Source organism: Phlebotomus papatasi, chromosome 1 (assembly GCF_024763615.1).
Source record: "Phlebotomus papatasi isolate M1 chromosome 1, Ppap_2.1, whole genome shotgun sequence".
Classification (NCBI taxonomy): Eukaryota; Metazoa; Arthropoda; class Insecta; order Diptera; family Psychodidae; genus Phlebotomus; species Phlebotomus papatasi.
The window spans coordinates 103,354,960-103,369,150 of record NC_077222.1 but is presented as its reverse complement, the minus strand read 5'-3'; the positions used below and the strand labels follow the sequence as shown (position 1 = coordinate 103,369,150).

General features: G+C 34.4%; 1 protein-coding gene across 1 annotated transcript in view; it reads left to right on the top strand.

Annotated features, from left to right (window-relative positions):
• The window catches only part of LOC129810185 (diacylglycerol kinase eta), a 157,607-nt gene that overhangs the window by 103,684 nt on the left and 39,732 nt on the right, over positions 1-14,191 (top strand). The gene's annotated exons all lie outside the window — the stretch shown is intronic.

Sequence of the window (14,191 nt, the reverse complement as noted above, 5' to 3'; positions counted from 1 at the left end):
TTCACCTTGAGCACATCTTGTTCTGAATGGACTTTACAATGTGCGGACGCATTCAAATGACGAACTATACGCGGATGAATGATAAAAAAGACAGGTTAACGTGGCCTATCATCACTTACTCAAGTCACTCAATTACAATTTACAATCAGATCAACTTGCTGACGTTTTTTGATATCAATTGCAATTCAAAAAGGGAAATTCCAACGGATCTGTTTATATCCATAAGTTACATCTTCCTCTTGTTGATTGTATATTACATGCCGTGTATAGCTTCCTCCTTCCGGCGCATTTATCCATGACCTTCCTCACCACGAATAAAATCGACACAGACGAAAAACCAATAATAAGCCCAGATACATTCGTGGTAGCTGAGATTCTTTTTGAGTAACATCTGAATGAACCAGAAGTATTTTTGGCCTTCTGGATCCACCCCAAGACTAACATCGGAATTTATGCAAATTTAATTTCAGATATGAGTTTCAAAATGGACATTAGTTCAACTGGATCTTTTCCCAACAAATTTTTAATTACGAGCACTGACAAAAGTTTCTTAAAAAAAGATACATTAGAAAAAAATCAAAAAAAAGCAGTGACAAAGCATATCACTTTTGCAGATTGCTAGAATTTACAAGATAGAACACTCTGATGCAAAATTTTCGTTCCTCACTTTTATTTGCGAATTCGTCTGGTTTACTACCGATTTATAGATCGTCCAAAAACTATTTAAAAATTCAAAATTGTTTAAGAAATGATTTTTTTTTTAATTCTTGAAACTGAATACACAAATTTTATATCTACCGTTTGGTCCCTTTCTAATAAAATTCCGTAAGTCAAAATTTCGAACGTCAAAATACTGAATGGATCGAAATTCCGAATGGGTCAAAATTTCTAAAAACCAAAATCACGAAAAGCCAAAATACCGAATGGATCAAAATCGAAAAAAGGCAAAATCCCGAATAGTTGAAACTCGAAAAGCCAAAATCCCAAGGAAGCGAAATCCCAAAGATGGAAAATCCAGAAAAAACAAAATCCCGAAATTCCCAAAATCTCGAAAGCCAAAATCCCGAATGGATCGAAATCCCGAAAAGCCAAAATCCCGAAGAAGCAAAATCCTGAAAAGCCGAAACTGGAAGAGCCACAATTCCGAAAAGCCAAAATACCGAATGGGACGAAATCCCAAAAAGGCAAAATTTCGAAAATCCGATACTCGAAAAGCCAAAATTCCAAAGAAGCAAAATCCCGAAAAAGCAAAATTCCGATGAAGGAAAATTCAGAAGCCAAAATCCCGAAAAGCCCAAAATCTCGAAAGCCATAATCCCGAAAACCCAAAATCCCGAATAGCCGAAATCCTGAACAGCCAAATCCCGAAAGGGTCGAAATCTTGAAAGTCAAAATCCCGAAATGCCAAAATCCCGAAGAAGCACAATCCGGAAAAGCCAAAATCCAGAAAAGCCAAACTTCCGAAAAACTAAAATTTCACAGAGCCAATACCCGAAAAGACCAAAATTCCAAATTCTTAAAAGTATCATAGATACTCCCACGATTGCACTGACATTTAATATAGACAAACGAAATTTTTCGATGTTTCGGGAAATTAATCTTCATAATATCCTCCGTATTGTCATTTTCACGGTTTTCACCATTCCACAGTGGGGCCACTCCAAACAAAATGCGGCAAAAACCCTAAATCTGGGACGAGAAGGTCATATATAGGTAATTTGGATTCCCTGAATTTATTTTTGTCCATTAAAATTAAAAAATCATAGGGGAAAGGGCGTAACACGTACAAAGGCCGTATGAACACCAAGAAATCATATTTAATAAGGTAAACGGTTAGAGATAGAGACTTGGAATCTTTGATGGACTCCCCATAAGGCAATCCAAGGAATGTTATGATGCCCCTCATTTCCCCCTCCTTCCCCTCAAAAACCATGTTTTTTTATTGTTCATTCGGGATTTCGGCTTTCCGGAATTTTAGCCAATTCGGAATTTTAGTTCTTCAAGATTTCGATTCATACGGTGACTACTTCACCGATTCATATGCCATAGGAGCTAATGCAATCGGGACAGAAATTACAAGGCCGCTTTCGATATGTATAAAATGTTCTTTTTGACAAGACAGATTATTTATTACAATAATTTATTTCTGATACTTAAGATCTCAAGTTAAGAGTGTTACGGCGTTATCACACTTGCACATTAAAATTTTAATGTGATTCGCATTAATTGTCGCTTGTGAGCGTCCAAATATGTTATTTGTGTCTTTGAGTCACTTAATATTTGGGGTTTACCTATTTATTGATAAAGAAATGGACTTGGCCTGCAAAAATAAGTTTAAATTTACCTAAGCATAAATATTTTTCACATTAAAAAATTAAAGAGAAAGGGCTCATTCACATGATGAAAAAGTGCATAAGAAAAAATACATAAACCAAAATGGAGCAATCTGATTGGCTGAGACTTATGCACTTTTGCATAGAACTTTTTCATAAGCATGATTTTATTTCTCAATTTAATTCCCAACTGTTCCCATGTTTGAATCCAGCGCGCGAAAGAATCAGTTGTCAAATCAGCTGTACGGGCGGCGCGTCAAACATTTGTTTTTCGTTCGTGAAAATAGTGAAAATTTGTAAAGAAATGTGGAAAATACCAGCCACAAAATGTTCCAGATGTGCCCCTCTCGTGATATCAGTGGTGTGGACTGTGGACAATGTTTTGTGTGACACTGAAGGATGTTCAACTCTCACGGAGAAGCAGCAGCAGCGTGGAGAAACTACTCTGCCACTACACCAGAGAGATGATGTGAGGAGTCAAGGATCTCCAGATCCGGGAGAGATCTTGTAGGATAAAATGGTGAGGAAACTTCTGCGACTTCATCCCATCTCGTTTTCTCCAATAACCCTGCCACACTATGCTAAAAATGTGCTGAATCGAGGATGTGTCCGGAGGATCTTGAGCGATCAGATGACGAGGGATCTTCTGTGGCTATGGCATCCCATCAGGACATCTTCTTCGAGTACCTGAGCTGCAGGATCCTGGGAAAGAGTCTCACCAATTGTGATAAACAAGTAAGATATTACAATCATTATTTTAAAAATGGAAAGCCAGAAAAAATAAATCCAAGGGGCAAATAATTTGTTGGATGTGGTGCACAAAAAAATGCTGAAGGTCTTTCATATAAAAATTCTGGAAGTGTTAAAGAACCATCAAGAAAAATAGTGTACACATTATTGGAATTTTGAGACATCCAATTGTTAGGGGGTTTCTCAATCAGAAAAATAGTACTGCATTTTTGGATAATGGCAATATAAAAACGGGCTTGATTATTTAGTAGTTTGCGAAAAACACCTGAGTAAAGTTTCAGGGGCTTACCAACCAGAAAAAAATCTCAAATAAAAATTTAAAAAATATAAATTATTTATATTTTCACAATAATATTGACATAAATTAATTCTATAGACTTCTTCTTAATCTTTATTTCACGTTTTCTTCTGTATCGCTATAATATGTACACATACCCTACCTTTTTTTCAGTTGCACAATAAAAAAATAAAGGAGTTTTCTGGCCTTTCCTTGTCATTATGTTATAAAAAAGAAAATATATCGATTTATATAAAAATTGCTGTTTTTTGTCTTTTGCAGGAAACCGGAACCAGAAGTGACAACAAATTGCACTACAAAAAATTTAAAAAATATGTTTTTGTAATTTTATTTAAATAAATTTGTCAATTTATGTTTTTTGATTTATTATTTAAAGAAATATGTCATCAAGTGAAATTGAAGTACAACACAGAATGAAAAATTTCATTTGAGAAAATGATTTCTAAAATGAATGCTATTGCAGGTAAGAGCAGATTTACGTTATTGTACTTATTTTTAGGAATTATTAGTTCTAAAACCTCAAATCGATCCTAAATCTTTCTATCCCCCAGTGGATTTTGAAAAATTCGAAAATCTATTTTAAGATCCAAAAAAGAGACTTTCATACTTCTTAATATTTTCGCTAGATGGCTGAAGTTACATCCCGTTTGAATTTCGAAGTGCTCAAGTGCCAAAATGTGATGGTTTTCAATTTGTTGTGAGAAAAAACAGAACAGCGATGCTTACTGTTCTTGTCCCATTAGTTTATCACTCCATAATCACTGAGTAACTCTTGTGCCAGCTTTTTAGTACAGTAGACTCTCGCAAATTCGGCTCTTTTAAGATCGGGCTACTTTTTAATTCGGGCAGCGGTTACATTTGAAAAAAGTTTGTTGTCATTTTTCAAGTTTGATTATGATTATCAAATGAATTAAATATGCTCAAATTTGGCATGGTTTGTCTTAGTTTTGATGTGATTTTGCAGCATTATTGAGGGATTTTCATGCAATTTACGTTATATATGAGTGTGTAAACTCAATATCTATATGCACATGAATAAAAAATCGTTGCATTTCAAAAATTTTGTCGCCCGAATTTCTGTCTAATTCGGCTGACATTTCGGTCCCATATGCCCGAATTTGAGAGAGTCTAATGTATGATCTTTGATAAATTTTCCTCATCTTGTTCGAAAATTTAGTATGAAAATTCGATATTGCATTTAAATTCTTCGAACATCATCGACATTTTGTGCAAATAGAGTTCCATTTACCTTTTATCCAAGACACTACTTGTGTTTGGGCTCAATATGATTTAAGTTACGAGAGAAATTGTTTATGGAATCAATTCTAGAAGGCTTCTGGTATTTTTTTAGAAACAAAATATAATATTAAATTTTAGAAAATGTAGGATTTATTTTAGAATGTTCCCAAAATCAACCAAGGGGTAAATTCTCTAATTTTCATGAGTTGGTCACCAGTGACACTCACGAAAAAATCGACCACTTTGTACTTCGAATTACTTTTTGTGTCACTGGACAATCATTCTGTGAGAAGGTGAGAAGTGTCACGAAAATATCGTGAGAAATGTCACAAAATGAGCATGGAGAATCACACTTGAGTGACAAATTTCGGTATTTTATCATTATTAGCACTTCTCACGTTCTCACAAAATTACAGAATTTACTCCCAGAAAATTTTGTGGATTGGGTATCAGAATAAACGGCAAAGTAAATCCTGAAGTAAATCCTGAATTTCTAAGGTTAAGAATCAAGAACATAAAACTCTAATATTAACCCTTCCGGGTGAGATAAAATAAAATCCTCATTTTTAAAACGTGTCCTGAGTAATTTTCCCCACATTATGTAAAATAAATCCCATTAGGGTAAGTGTGCCAAATTCCGGCCACATTTTTATTCCTCGAATTTCCATGAATTTTTAGTTTTTACATACTATAGAGATTACACAATGCAAGATAAAAACAGAAAAAGTAAGTTTGACAAACCAAATTACGTTAAAAAGCATTGGAAGAATTCCTGAAATGCAAGGAAGTATGAGAATAAAGGTGACCGAAATAAGGCACCAAAACTATGTCTACATTTTTAGTCATTTTGAAATGTATTTAGAATGATTTTAGAGTAAATAAAGATGATAAACTGTCTACAAGGTTCCAAGCAATCTTTCCTAACAAGGAATAAAAAAAATCAATCAAAATCAATCTTGCATTTCAAACCTGAGACTTTGGTGCTTGCACGCAAATATGCCGAAATTTGGCACACTTACCCCATTAAGAAAATTAAACGACTTCTCTTTGAACTTTAATCGTGTTTAGGATCGATTTGAGGTTTTAGAACTAATAATTCCTAAAAATAAGTACAATAACGTAAATCTGCTCTTACCTGCAATAGCATTCATTTTAGAAATCATTTTCTCAAATGAAATTTTTCATTCTGTGTTGTACTTCAATTTCACTTGATGACATATTTCTTTAAATAATAAAACAAAAAACATAAATTGACAAATTTATTTAAATAAAATTACAAAAACATATTTTTTAAATTTTTTGTAGTGCAATTTGTTGTCACTTCTGGTTCCGGTTTCCTGCAAAAGACAAAAAACAGCAATTTTTATATAAATCGATATATTTTCTTTTTTATAACATAATGACAAGGAAAGACCAGAAAACTCCTTTATTTTTTTATTGTGCAACTGAAAAAAAGGTAGGGTATGTGTACATATTATAGCGATATAGAAGAAAACGTGAAATAAAGATTAAGAAGAAGTCTATAGAATTATTTTATGTCAATATTATTGTGAAAATATAAATAATTTATATTTTTTAAATTTTTATTTGAGATTTTTTTCTGGTTGGTAAGCCCCTGAAACTTTACTCAGGTGTTTTTCGCAAACTACTAAATAATTAAGCCCGTTTTTATATTGCCATTATCCAAAAATGCAGTACTATTTTTCTGATTGAGAAACCCCCTAACAATTGGATGTCTCAAAATTCCAATAATGTGTACACTATTTTTCTTGATGGTTCTTTAACACTTCCAGAATTTTTATATGAAAGACCTTCAGCATTTTTTTGTACACCACATCCAACAAATTATTTGCCCCTTGGATTTATTTTTTCTGGCTTTCCATTTTTAAAATAATGATTGTAATATCTTACTTGTTTATCACAATTGGTGAGACTCTTTCCCAGGATCCTGCAGCTCAGGTACTCGAAGAAGATGTCCTGATGGGATGCCATAGCCACAGAAGATCCCTCGTCATCTGATCGCTCAAGATCCTCCGGACACATCCTCGATTCAGCACATTTTTAGCATAGTGTGGCAGGGTTATTGGAGAAAACGAGATGGGATGAAGTCGCAGAAGTTTCCTCACCATTTTATCCTACAAGATCTCTCCCGGATCTGGAGATCCTTGACTCCTCACATCATCTCTCTGGTGTAGTGGCAGAGTAGTTTCTCCACGCTGCTGCTGCTTCTCCGTGAGAGTTGAACATCCTTCAGTGTCACACAAAACATTGTCCACACCACTGATATCACGAGGGGGGCACATCTGGAACATTTTGTGGCTGGTATTTTCCACATTTCTTTACAAATTTTCACTATTTTCACGAACGAAAAACAAATGTTTGACGCGCCGCCCGCACAGCTGATTTGACAACTGATTCTTTCGCGCGCTGGATTCAAACATGGGAACAGTTGGGAATCAAATTAGGAACTACGAAATAAAATTTCTTATGCAACTTTTCATCATGTGAATCCAGCTAAAATCGCATTAATTCTTCGCATTAATGCTATAAATCAATTTATATCAAATTTTGCGGGCCAAGTCAACCTTTTTATCAACAAATAGATCAAATTTTGAATATAAAATGATTCAAACACACAAATTACACATTTGGACCCTCACCAGCGACAATTAATGTGAATCATATTAAAATTTTAATGTGCAAGTGTGTTACCACAGTTAGAGAGCGAACTGGTTCATTCGATATCAAATTTTAAAAATTCTAGTTTTCGATTTTATCACCACTTGGGGTTGTCGCACGGCTTCATGATGTTTTGTAAAATTGTAGGCTCTCACAAAACCTTTAATTTGCTTTATCAATTATTGAATTTTGGTAATTAGAATAGGAGTTAGGGCAGAATCACATTGACAGTAAAATGCTCACCGTCACCGTCAAAGCCCTCACCGTATTTCGTTGATTTACGCATTTTCATTGCAATTCTTACGCAAATTTTCCATTACGATATTACCTTGTCTCATACTCAGTGGCACTAGGTGAAAATAGTATAAGAAAATTGAATAAATAAAGCGAAAATGCGATAAACGGTAAGCAAAACAAAAAACTGTAGGGTTTTTTTGCTACAGTTTTTCGTACAGTTTTATTGCTCACCGTTTATTGCATTTTCGCTTTATTTATTCAATTTTCTTATGCTATTTTCACCTAGGGCCACCGAGTATGAGATAAGGCAATACGGTAATTGAGAATTTGCGTAAGAATTCCAATGAAAATGCGTAAATCAACGAAATACGGTGAGGGCTTTGACGGTGACGGTGAGCATTTTACTGTCAATGTGATTCTGCCCTTATAGTATTTTTTTGATTTTTCTCTTACTTCTACCATGTATTGAAACTTTATTCAAAATTTGAATTTTAGAAAATCGATTGTTCGAATTAAACACAACTGTCAAGAGTAGTCCTATGACATTATAATGTTTTAAAGAGTCATAGGCTTTCACAAGATCACACATTTCCCTTATCGATTATTGAATTTCCTACCTTCCTAACTTTCTCCTATAACATTTGAGCCCTTATTCTAAAGGACAGTGGTTTCTACAATATTTAAAGCATAGTACAACTGTACTCTATAGCACTTAATTGAGGTAGATCCTTAAGTCCACAAGACTTATATAGATCATCCAGAAGTCGATATCAGTCACTGCTTTCTTTTAGAGGTAGATCAAAATATATTGCTCAACCAACGAAGAAGTCAAAAAAAAAAATTCAGCGGATACGGAACACACTTCTTAAAAAGTTTAGGCCCAATCGCACAAAGTTGCGTTTCACGGTGGACCACAGAGGCCGAGATTTCAGAGAATTTCATCTAAAATTGAAGGCAAGAAAGAAGACCACATTAAATTTTCTTGGCATCGTTTAAAAAAGAGAAAAAACTGGTTTATTCGGACTTTTATTTATTCCGTTTATTCCAATAATCATCTCGCGCGACCGTGACTTTGAATATATTTGCTCGGTCGCCCATAAAAATCTCCAACTAAAAGAAAAGTCATTTATTTGTGTCTCTGGGTTGCGACTTTGGGACATTACCTGCATATTTTTTTCCTAATCATCTGCCATCAGAGATGATAGTAAACTATCGTAGAGTAAATATTTGCACTCGATGACTCAGAAAATAGTCTCAACAAGTGGATTCATTGATTGCTCAGACGATGCTCAACAAAATGGGTATTTAATCAAGGGTGGAAGGGACATATCGAGGGTAAAGCCAACGTTCTGAGAAATAGTTTAGTTCGATCAATTTCCCAAGAACAACCATATACATTTCCTCATTGACCGTCGCGCCCCATAAAGTGGATTTAATGGCTTTTAATTCATCGTAGAAGCGTGAGTTTTACGTGGCTGGAAAACCAGCCAAATGAGCATTGAATGTGGACATCTAACCTTAACTGAGGGGTTGGGGAAATGCCCATAAAAGCAGGTGGACGAAAGAAGAACGATTGAGGGGAGTTTACTGCGCAGAGTTCACACGATGTCGATTAAAAAGTCAAGGCCTCGGATTCACCACTAAAGAAACTAAAGGTGTACAATGTTAGAGAAAGGCCTTTTAAACTCTTCCCTCAGGGGCTCCTCACTAACTCGACTGGGAGGCTTTTACTCCAGGGAAAGTAGTATCATTAGAATGGATACTGCAAGTTATCTATTTAAAAACCTTGATTGATTCAAAACAATTGCTAAAGGCATAATTTTCTTAAGAAATCTATTAATAGCATGTGATAGATATCGGTAAAAGAGCAAAGCTATTGAAATGTCTGATGCAGAATTAATACATAATTTATCTAATGCGATAACTCTGTAATATAGGGGAAGGCTGGATTGATTTCTTACATGCATGGAATTTTTAGAAGACTTATTATCCAAGACTAATTATATTGCATTTAGAAAAAATATCCGTAAAGATCATTTTACTGGACAAAACTTTTCTATAATAGACTACTCTTGAGCAAATCATCCTAGCAATTTGAAATGTAAAGTTTTCGGCACACCTTTTATCTCATGAAATCAAAATTTGCGTCATTTTCATTCTCAAAAGATTTGCATCTATCCCACTCTTTCGGTCTTAAAATTGTTCTGCACTAATTTAAAGTTTGTGTGATTTTCAAAAGAAGAAGAAGAAGATTGATTAAGAAATAGGACAAAAGCATACAAAGCTTTTAAACAAAAAAAGGATGTGAATTTTAACTTTATGAAATTTTCTTGATGTAAAAGGTGTGCCTAAGCCATAATTAACGATCAAAAGGGTTCAACCTCAAGCCACGCTATTGGACGGGTGAGCAATAAACGTTTGAAATCGAATAAACGTCAAAATAAGTTTTTCGAGGTAGCATTATTACCATTGAAGAATAATTTTCATTTGATATTTTTTCGGTTTCAATCGGTTCTTGCTCACCTCCAGGGTATCGTAGTGCTGTGAGGCCTCTGACTTATATCTCACAATTGTGAGGTCAAGTCCTGCCCCGTCCAAAAGATTGTAACGTATGAAAACGTTTTAAATAATGTCCAAAATGGTCAGAATATTCCGATTCATTCATTTTAAATTAATTAATTAAATAAATAAATAATAGGTCTCGTCATTTTTCAATTTTTTGTAATTTGGTTTTATAATATCATAAGTCACACGGACAATACAGACAATTAATAGAAACAGGAATATCTTTGAAAAAATTAAAACAAAACCTTTTAATAAAACTAAATAAACAGATAATATTAAAAAAAAGTAATAAAAGTACAATAATACAAATGTGATTTTTAAAAGAAAATAGAGGAGGCCGGGGAAGAAATAGACAGGGCTAATATTATACAATAGGTTATAATTTTCCTTATTAAAAATTTTTAGCAAACTACTATTTATTCAGAGTCATTAACTCCCTCCTTATCTGTTGTAGTATTTTTCAGTTTGATTCAAACAAATTTCTCATAAAATTATAGGCAAAGAAAAATTTTATTTGCTGGATATTTCTGCCCGGATCTCCCCTAATCTTACTTTCATATGGCGCATTCGTCCATCAGAAACAACACGATTTTATCACTCTTGTCCCGTTTCATGTTTTATTTAATTAGGTTAGTTTAAATGGGAAAGTACCCAGCGAGCACAGTTAGCTGAAAAAAGTAGCATTTTCAGCATATTTTTGCTGAGTCAGTTAGCAAAAGTATGCTAACTAGTCAGCAGTTCTCGAACTAAAAGTCTCGAACCAAATATATGGAATTAGCACTGTTTCGCGAGTGTCCTTTTAAGGTTAGCAGAATAATACATATGTCTTTAGCTGAATTGATATGGATTAGCATTCGGTGATCATTAAGTAGAGAAACCGACGTAGAGTTTAATTCAAATGGATAGTCCGGTAATCATTGAGTGATAAAAAGGTGCAGCACAGAATAATAATCCTTTCCTTCTCAAAACTTTCCATGCCCTATGCTCTACCTCTGACCCCTTATGAAAGTACGTAGAGCACCGAAAGCTCTGGGCCTCTTTATTTTTTGTAGAATATCTCTAGAATCCTGCGAAGGTTTCATTGAAGAAATTTCGATGAGAAGAATGATACTTCAATCGATGCAATATCCACTGCCATTTTGGTCTAGGAATCAAATACAGAGTTAGAGGTAAGTGGGGTACATTTGAATTGAGGCATCTTTGAAATAGGCTTTTTTTCTCCTATTTTTTAAATGAAACTGAGCTTTATTATACACAGAAAAATATTTTGGAAAATTGTTCGTAAATGTTTGTGAATCCCTATTGGAAACTTACAAAATTATCGTAAATCTTACAATCGACTAAAAAGTTCGTAAGTGTTTGTAATTTTTTATGAATGGTATTCGTAGCACGATCATTTAACGAGCATTTCTTTTACAAACATTTCTTCGTACGTGTTCGTAAAAATTCGTCATTTGTTCGTAAAGTTTTGTTAGATAAACCAAAATGTACGAAAAAATGTGAAGAAAAAAAACTAGAAACGCTCGTCAAATGACCATGTGACGAACAATGTTTGTAAAAAGGTACTAACTTTTACGAACTTTTCGTAAGACCCTGGTTTATTATTACACACGGCTCTTCGTTATCCGGCTGACTGGGGAACAAAATGAGATTTAGGTTTTTTGAATGATCAACGGTTTTTATATTTTGTGCTGTGTGAATTTATTTTCTGTCTGACAAAGAACAAGAGAATTTTCTTCATGGTGTGCTTATGTTTCATTTTTTATCACAATTATGTATTAAAAACTTCGATACAATGATAATAATATTTTAATTCACACTGGAGAAACTTCATGTTAAGTAAAAATAATTTTGAATACATCAACCGCCAGTTTTTGGCAACTGTCACCCGGATAACGAAGTGCCGGATAACGAAGAGCCGTGTGTATTAATCGTATCGGGATATTTGTTACAATGAAATCATTTTATATTGCTATTGTATCCCGTGTTGGAAGAATCTGCTTAGTATCCATGTGGAGAGGGTCCAGGAGCGCCTTCCCTGTATTGTGGTTGCTTCTTCCATGCTTCCGGAGTTTTTGGACATTGCCGGTGGATTTTATTACGTTTTATCACAATGGCATCCTGTTGCTAAGATTCTTACATTCTGTTGCTTTGTACCGGGCGGAACTCGAACTCACAACTTTAAGAGTCGAATCAGAGATCTCATCCGCCCAAGACCCAACTGTCTTGCCTATTGCGCCACTGAGATCCCATAAGACCCCGGTGGGAATTCAAAAACATTTACGAACAATTTAACGAAACATTTTTTTCTGTGCAGTGTAACTGAGCTCACTATTGCTTTGTGTAGCTGAACTATGTCATATAAAGGTGCAGTTCCATTTAAAAATATAAGAGAAAAACTCTTACTTCAAAACTGCCCCACTTTCCCCTAAAATTAATAAATCTTAGTCGGTTTATATTCCAAGCAGAAACCTTAATTTAGTTTTCAAAGTAATAATAATAATTTAGAGGGTTCTAAGACTCAATATAGTAAAAGTGTTCGAAATAACCCACCTTTTCCCTATACAATTTTAATTCATTAACCTCATTGAATTACTTTACAACTCTCTTATCCATTTGGGCTGACTTTCTAGCTTTTATTCAAATTTTCTGAGAAAAAAATGCCTAAAATTCCAACATCCGTTTATAATTAATCTTCAGTGGAAAGCCCCTGACTGGTCTTTTCACTGGGAAAATTTTTATGGATGTTTGATGAGGACACAGAGTAAATTACTATTTTTCTCTTGATGTATGAGCCATGAAGGAATTTTCCTGTGAGGTGGTTTCATGGGGAAAAAGACAGAGTCATCATGAGGGAGGTCAATGTCATGGAGGAATTGTTTGGTGTGCTTTTGGCCCCAAGGGAGGATCTATTGCAAGGTGATGGTGAAGGGTAGAAACCACACAATAAAAGGTTGTCTGATAGAAACAAATAACCCCATTGCAATCATTGATTTTTAATGGTATTTATTCACCACCCCAAAAGAAAAGAGCCTCTGACAACAAATTCAATCATTCACCTTTCCTGATGAATTCCATTCGTAAACTACCTTGAGAATATCCCGTCTCTTTGGAGCGAAAGAAAATGAATTATTCACGGGGAAAGAGGTTCGAGGACACTTTTTCGATAATTTATGGCATTTAACTTGTGACTGGAAAAAAAAGAGACGAGCATTGAAAAACTTATGCTAGGCACGTAACAGGGGTAATTTGAATTGGAAAAGTCAAATGGTTGAAGAAGAAAGACACCAGGGAAATTTTCTTTAAAACTATTTGCCTAGAGGTGATATATTTCATACAACTTTGACTGATATATCTCAGGCATGATGAAAAAATTCTTTTTGGAGAAAGTGGAAATGCCATAAGATATTTGGAAAAATATTTCCCAAATGATAAATTGCCATTTGAGTATTCATCTCATTGAAATTCACTTTCTTTTTGCCTCCTTCTTTTTATGCCACCCCCTCGTTAGGGATTCATTCGAAAAAAAGGCGCGATGAAAGGAAATTTTTGGGGTAAAGTGTGAGAAAACCTTTTTCTCTTTTTTTTTCAAATTTCCCATCTTCACCTTTTCCTTTCGACGTCATCGAATTATACTAATGAAAATTTGTCGAAGTTTATTTACATTTCCTCAACTCCAAATCGAGAAATACAAAAACAGTCACTTTTCCTACGATGACCCTTCAAAAGTTGATTTCTGTGGCTTTATACCATGATACTGGGGATACCATCGAGTGGCTAGGATGTCAAGGATAGACACCTCAAATGGATGGTAATTTATAGTGAAGTTTTGTGGGCGAAGTCCAAGGCAAAACCTCGAAAGAGGGATGTTTATCACACAATATATCGTAGTTCAATAAATCATAAAATGACTATGTCGGTCAAAACTTCGGCAGAACTTGCACTGTAATCATGATTAAACTATTTCTGCTTCCAGCAATAAATATAAAGTTTAGGGTGTTACCACATATTGACCGTTAGAAATTGTTTTGTGATAAATTTATTACCAATTTAGGGTTAAAACTTCTAGTCAATATCTACAAATTTAGAA